The following is a 7,588-nucleotide window of genomic DNA, read 5'->3' as shown; positions in this document are numbered from 1 at the left end:
TCCCCGAAGGCCTTCCTGCCTCCTGCTCGTGCCTCTCCACTCCCTACCACAAGGTCTGCCCACCAGCCGCCATCGCCACCTCGCTGACCCGTCCCTGCAACCCACCCTGCCCACCACCCACACCTCTGTGCCTCTCCCTGGAGATCCACCCTGCCCACTTCTCTCACCTCTGCCCCTCCCCTGAGACCTGCCCTGCCCACTGCCCCCACCTCCGAGACCTGCTCTGCCCACCGCTCGAACCTCTCTGCCCCTCCCCTGAGACCCACCCTGTCCACGTCTTTCTTCGGTCGTCTGTTGCTATTCCATGAAACATCAAAAATGGAATAAAAAGCTGAGTTTACTCCAGGGTGAGGAAAGAAAGGAGCCACCAACCCCCTGGCATTGCTGCTTTAGTTAAAGTGTTTTAACTAAACAGCTATTGAATGTCCTCCCTATGCCCCTTGTGTCACCAGAGCACATCCCTGCTAGCAGTTCTTGGATGGCAACAGAGAGCAGTGCACTGTGGGCAACTATCCCACTGTGCAACTGGCTGCAGGGTGTTTTGGGAAGGGTTTGCGATGCCTCACGGGCTGGTACAGCATCACATGATGCAGGTTTCTCTATCCCACCGTTCCACGGGCATCTTACTAGATTGCCAGCTGCTTTTCAACTGCGGTGTGGAGACTGTGTGTGTGTGGGGAGAGACAGTGTGTGTGCTGGGGAAGAGTGAGTGTGTTGAGCTAGGTAGGAGCAGATCATTATTATCCCTACTTGAAAGAGGGAGAAGCTAAGGCTGAGAAAGGAGAATTGACTTGTCTTAGGTCACACGGCCAGTCAGTGGGAGAGTTGGGAATAGGACCCAAGAGCCCTGATTTTCAAACTAACCATTGGATCTTGAATTTCAGACATTGAATGACCTGAATAAAGTGCTCTCAGATGAGCTCCAGACCAACAACAGTGCACAGGAATTATTCAGCAAGTATTTGAGGAGAACTGCAATGTTAGAGAGAATCATGAACTGCTCAGAGACAATTAATGCAGAGAAGCAGCAAAATTCATCAAACATAGAACTGGTTCTGACTTATTTCCTTGGTCTTAAAAGGGACCAACAAGGACCTGAGTCTCCTCCCTGTCAATAACCCCCTGCTCAGCCAATCAGGGTAGAGACTGAGGACGGGAGGCTGAGGGTTCTCACCAGAGAGCCCAAAGGATGGCCCAGGTCACTGGTGGGGATCATTGCCCGAGCACTATTTCAGCCCCACATTTTTGGGTGGACCTCCCACAGTGGGAGCTGCAGAGCCCTCCCCCGCCACACACACACACACACACACTCCTGGTGTTGGGAGGGGAACAGGAGAAAGGACAAAAGAAGCAAGAAATGAAGAGAAAGGAGGGAGGGATGGATGGAGGAAAAGGGGAAACAAAAAGGACAAACCCTAATGTCCCCAGTGATTCTCAGGGACAAAATCCCAGGTGCGCAATAAACTTCTGCCTCCTTAAGCTCGAGTTTTCCATGCTTAGAATTCAACTGTCATCAGATGGATCAGACTGAACAGGTTTCAAACCTCCAGGAGGCTCTTACCTTTTAAACAGGGACGGCTGTTTTCTAGTAAAATCACGAAAAGGGAAGGAGAAAACTCGAAAGAGGTTCCTCCTGGCGCTCACGTCCGTGAACCCGAATACTCTCTCAGTCCTCAAAGAGAGACCTGGAGAAGGAGACTTGCTGAAGCAAAGCCACAGGGGTCTCTGAGGTTTCCCTGGCCCCTCGCCCCTGTCCTGCCTGGCTGATGTCAGCATCTCTCTGTGAGGTCACCACCTCCCCACCACCTTGGACCAATAGTCTGAGGTCCTGCAAAAGGCCTTTGTGATGTCACTGCCACACCCCTCCTTTGCTGGGCTAATGTCCTGCCCCTGGCCAGGCACTTTGGAGGTTTGAGCTATTCCCTGTGGCTCACCCCACTCAAGGAGCGTTCATTCTAGGCAGCAAGCCGGCTAGACAGGAAAACATCAGATGCTGCTCTCAATGCTACACTCAGTTTTTCAGAAATGAGTAGACTTTATGGCCAGAAGAGACCATTAGAGCATCTAATCTGACCCCCTGCATATCACAGGCCTCCAGTATGACACAAGAGCTACTTTTGGGGCAAACACATTCCAGAAAGGCATCTAGTCTTCATGAAATGACATCAAGAGATGGAGAATCCACCACTTTCCTTGGTAGCTTGTTCCTGTGGTCAATCATCCTCACTGTTGAATCTTTGTGCCTTAGTTGTAATATGAATTTGTCTCTTTTCACCTTCCAGACATTGGGTCTTGTTATGCTTTTCTCTGCTAGACTAAAAAGCCCTTTATTATCCAATCTTTTCTCTCCATTAATGCACTTCAACACTTCAATGAAGTCACCTTTCAATCTTCTTTTGATAAGCTGGACAGGTTGAGCTCTTTCAATAGCTCACTAGAAGGCATTTTTCTCCATCCCTCAGGACATTTGGTGGCTCTTTGCTGCCCCAGCTCCAATTTCACAACATCTTTTTCAAATGAGGACATCAAATCTGGAGGCAGTATTCCAGTATCAGTCTCACTGATGCCGTGTCACCTCCTGTGGCGTTACTGACATAATCTGTAACTGTATAGATCACCATTGTGACCACTGTTCTATATTTGCAGCCAATATTGTAGAAAGGTTGTCATGTAAGGGGTCTATGGAGAGGTTCTGATTGGTTGATTATAATGATGCCATCTCTAGATGTGTATCATTTTTGTAATTGATGTTATAAGTATTGGCTCTGTTCTGTCCATATTTCAAACTTGTGCTCTGCTTCCGGGAAACACCCCAGCCAGACAAGTTGGTGTCAGTTCTGCCTAGCCTGCTTGATGGCCCATTAAAGACCATCAGCTCTACAATCGACCCACTGAGAGAAGGCAGATACGCCTTGTGACTCAGCAAGGTCTGCAGGGACCTGCCTATGGACAGAACTCTAAGGTTTTTCTATGCCACGTGCTGGACAGAGTGTCCTTGGGACAAAGAAAGCAAAGACCACATGGCAAGAGACTATAAATGGCTGATGCCTCATCTCCATCTTGTCTTCAATCCTGCTTCATACCTCTGGAGAGACTTTGCTACAAACTGAAGCTCTGTACAAAGGACTGAATGACCCATCCCAGCTGTTTATTGAACCTGCAGTTTATTCCATCACTGCTACAAGCCTGAACCAAGAACTTTCCCATTACTGTATGTGAAGGGTTAAAATCCATGTGCATTTTATATAACAACCTGGTCTATGGATTGTGGCAACTCTTTTCCAGACCCGAAGTCCAGACTATGGTCTAGCCCACTATGACTGTTTTGATGGTTTAAATTACACTCACAGGCACTGATGATATTACTGAAAGTTTGGGAGTTAGGAGCTGGTAGGTCAGTGGCCCAGTCCCCTCACAGATGACCCCGTCCCTGTGGGACAGGGGCAGGTCTGAGCTCTCACACCAAATGCCTCATTGTGGCTGCCAGAATCTGTGGGCAGCTCGTTTAGTTTATGCCGAGGGTTGAGTCCTGCTTCGTGCACCATGTGTGAGAATGAAAATCCTAAACCGCCCTTTGAAATAACGAATGCAGCAGGACATGTTATTGTCCCTGCCCCAGAGCAGACAGACTGATGGAGAAATGCCATTGAGACCAGGGTAATACTCCACTGCCATTCTACCTTTTTTACTTGCTAAGCTCCCTCCCAGCCTTATGAGGTATCAGAGCCTGGTATTGAGCCTGAGCCGAGATGTCTACACTGCAAATTTTCCATCCCACAGCCCAAGCCCCGGGAGCCTGAGCTGGTATGGGGCAGCTCTGGGTGTTTCATTGCAGTGTGGACATAAGCCTATTGTGTTTCATTTCTTAGGTTCTGCTGCCATCGTGTGGCCATTTCCTTCCCCTCCTTTCTGTCCAAAGCGCAGAGCCCTGTTCCTCCAGGGAGAGAAGGACGTCTTCCTTCTTCCCTTCCTCAACAGCCCCCTTCCCTGGAGAGCCCTTTGCTGGGGTCTGGGTGGGGAACAGCCGTTTCTGAGGATTAATTTCATATTAATGGTGTTGATCTATAGATTTTACAGCCAGACTAGATCACTAGGTACCTCTGTTCTGAGGGGGGATTTGATCGCTGCTTTCAACTACCTGAAAGGGGGTTCACAAGATGTTGGATCTAGACTGTTCTCAGTGGTAGAAGATGATAGAACAAGGAGTAATGGTCTCAAGTTGCAGAGGGGGAGGTTTAGGTTGGATATTAGGAAAAACTTTTTCACTAGTAGGGTGGTGAAGAACTGGAATGGGTTACCTAGGGAGGTAGTGGAATCTCCTTCCTTAGAGGTTTTTAAAGTCAGGCTTGACAAAGCCCTGGCTGGGATGATTTAGTTGGGTTTTGTCCTGCTTTGAGCAGGGGGTTGGACTAGATGACCTCCTGAGGTCCCTTCCAACCCTGAGATTCTATGATTCTATGACCTGATTCAGAACAGAGTCCAGATAATTTTACCCAGTGACTCCTACATCCACCCCAAGATCTTCTGGCTGAACGAGGAGGGTTCATTCAGAAAGTCATCGTGTTTGGGTGTAAAGGTGTGAAATGATGGGGAAATTGGCCCCTCTTTCCAGTTTAAATGTTGTAACTTCTACATCTAGACCGGGGTGGCCAACCTGAGCTTGAGAAGGAGCAAGAATTTCCCAGTGTAACTGCCAAATGTGCACCTTTGTATGCAACTACTGAGTCAATTGTGAACCTTTCCATCATTGTCCTTTGCTCTTAACCCTGAGGCTATTGCCTCATCATGGGCCCATTTCCCGCCTCTCTTTCATACAGAAGCACAATTTTCCTTGCACAGACACAGGAACAGCAAGATCTTTCTCTGTCCCTTGTGCAAAGCAGGGGGCCAAATTCCATGGAAACAATGGACAAGCAGGGGGCTCTGGGCACATCCAGCCCTGGCCGTGAGATGTTCCCTCCCCTCTTTCTTTATGCTCCTGTTGTTATTTCATGGATTGTCTGGGATGGGGGAAAAGCTGAGTTCACTCCAGGTGGAGGGGAAAAGAACCCTGAAAATCTCAGGACCCAACCCTGCTACCAGGATCACTGAGGTGCTGGGAATCTGCCTGGGAAAGGGACGGTGTGAATTGTCAAGGTGGGGAACGAATAACAATCTACAACTAGATCCACCTCATTAACCACCGACACAGGCTAATCCTGCTGCCGATAGAAGGGAAACTGGGCGCCATTCTTTGCTGTTCAGCCATGGAAACAGTGACCCAATTGCACCGCAGTGAATGTGCTGGGGAAGGCTGGAGTTTACAGGCAGGTGGAAATAGCAGATCCTAGAAACACCTGGAGCTCCGCACACCACTTCTGCCACCAGGGTGAGGTGTTGAGCTGCTCACAGCATCCCCCACTATGACCTTGCAGCAGGGGATTGCTGCACCCCCAACCCAATGTAGGGGAGAGGGCTGAGTGTATCTCTGCACCCTGAGACCAGGGCAGCCACTCTCTCTGCCCCACACATAGAATCTGGCCCTGCTGAAAAGTGACCCCTATGAACAAGTCACCTCCAGGAGAGCAGGATTGGTCCTCAGAGAGGGGAATGGGCTTCTCGTGAAGCTTATAGGTCACTGGATGCTCTGGAAACAGGAGGGCTCTGAGTGTAACCCATAGCAAACACAACCTGCTAGGGGATGTAGCTCAGTGGTTGAGCCCATGCTTTGCATATATGAGGCCCTGGGTTCAATCCCCAGCATCTTCATGATCATTTTTTCACCCTGCTGCTTTGCTCATTCCCAGAGGGGATGTGGCCCACCAGTCTCCCTGCATCAGTTTCAGTCCTGCTCAGTGAGGGGCAAGTGACAATTGCATGGAAGGTCGGGGGGGGGGGTTCTGCTCCTAAGTCACCTCGGTACATTTAAGATTCCCACCCGCTGTGCTGCTTGGGACAATGGTAGATGAGAAGGGCGAATCCTCCAGCACTGGAGGGAAAGGTCCCATCTGCACAGACTGCGAGGCAAGGAAACAGAGGGGCAGTCAGTGCTCAGGGAGGAGAGGGGTCAATGATTTACTCCCAGCAGGGGACACTGTCTTTTTGAGTATCAGAGGGGTGGCCGTGTTAGTCTGGATCTGTAAAAGGCGACAGAGTCCTGTGGCACCTTCTAGACTAACAGACATATTGGCGCATGAGCTTTCGTGGGTGAATCCCCACTTCGTCAGATGAATGGAGTGGGAATTCTGTGACTGGCTTGCCAACTACAAAAGCAGTTTCTCCTCCCTTGGTGATCACACCTCAACTGCTAGAAGAGGGTCTCATCCTCCCTGATTGAACTAACCTCCTTATCTCTAGACTGATTCTTGCCTGCATACTTATACCTGCCCCTGCAAATTTCCACTACATTCACCTGACGAAGTGGGTATCCACCCACAGAAGCTTATGCTCCAATACGTCTGTTAGTCTGTAAGGTGCCACAGGACTCTGTCTTTTTGAGGCGAGTGCTGCTGGCTTGGGATGGTGCTGACGATGGATAGAAAAAAGGCTGGAGTCAATGGCAGATGGGACAACAGAAGGGGAAGGGGAATGGCAGCCCCACAGAAGGTCCTCGGTGCTCAGATGCCCCCAGTTATTGCACCCTGGCCTGTCCTAGAGAGAGAAAAGACACCGAGGGACCAGCCCCCCTACAGTGATCCCATGGACAAGAACCTGGTTAGGAGTGGGGTGAAGGTTCCCTCTGGGCAAAGGGGAGCTGAAATCCCTCCGTGTCCTGGAATTTAAGCAACGAAAGCTTCAAACCCTGCATGGGTGTGGGCTGAGGTGCATCAGCAGAAGATTGGGCTGGACAGGGGTGGCAGGTTTGTATAATTTTTGGTGGTGCCCAGAATGGGACCAAGTCCTGCCCCACCTGCCACGCACACCTGCCTAAGGCTCTGGGAAGGAGTTTGGTTGTGGGAGGGAGAGGGGTTGGGCTCTGGGAGAGTTTGGGTGCAGGGTCTGGGCTCAGTCAGAGGGTTGGGGTGCAGAGGCAGTGTGGGGGGCAGGCTCTTGGAGGGAGTTTGGGTGCAGGTGTGGGGTCTGGGCTGGGGCAGGGGTTGCAGGAGAGGGTGAGGGGTGCAGAATTTACCTCGGGCATCTCCCAAAAGCAACCCACAGCCCCTAAGCTGGAGGGCCAGGGGCGTCTCTGCGCACTGCTGCCCGCAGACTCCACCCCCGCAGCTCCCATTGCCACAGTTGGCAGAGTTGGCAGTTGGGGCGGGGGCAGCATGTGGAGACCCCACCACCCCCACAGTTGTTCTTCTCACAGCTGGCTGATGGGGGGCAGCAGGGGATCTTCCCAATCTGGAGGAATCTCTCTGTGCCCCACTGTTAGTTCTCCATCCTTTCCCCCCCTAACCACGCACACCACTCCCCTCCTCATTATCAATGTTTTAGAGAGACCCCTCCCTCCCTTTATGGGATACAGACTCTCTGTGACAGAGACTGACTGGGGCTCCTCTCTGCATGGCCCCAGTGGGGAAGGAAAGAGACTGGGGGAGGGGGAGAAGATGGGCAGAAGGAGTCTAATGGGGCAAAGCCAGAATAGAGGAGATTTTCTTCCTGTTAA

At 50.9% G+C, this 7,588-nt stretch overlaps 1 non-coding gene across 1 annotated transcript; it reads left to right on the top strand.

The window, feature by feature from the left end:
- Nucleotides 1-5,676: 5,676 nt before the first annotated feature.
- TRNAA-UGC lies at nucleotides 5,677-5,748 on the top strand. Its single transcript has one exon. It is a non-coding gene; the product is annotated as a tRNA-Ala (tRNA).
- Nucleotides 5,749-7,588: the final 1,840 nt, after the last annotated feature.

Source organism: Mauremys mutica, unplaced genomic scaffold (assembly GCF_020497125.1).
Source record: "Mauremys mutica isolate MM-2020 ecotype Southern unplaced genomic scaffold, ASM2049712v1 Super-Scaffold_100036, whole genome shotgun sequence".
Classification (NCBI taxonomy): Eukaryota; Metazoa; Chordata; order Testudines; family Geoemydidae; genus Mauremys; species Mauremys mutica.
Note: the sequence above shows the minus strand (reverse complement) of the source record. Positions and strands in the feature narration are given on the sequence as shown.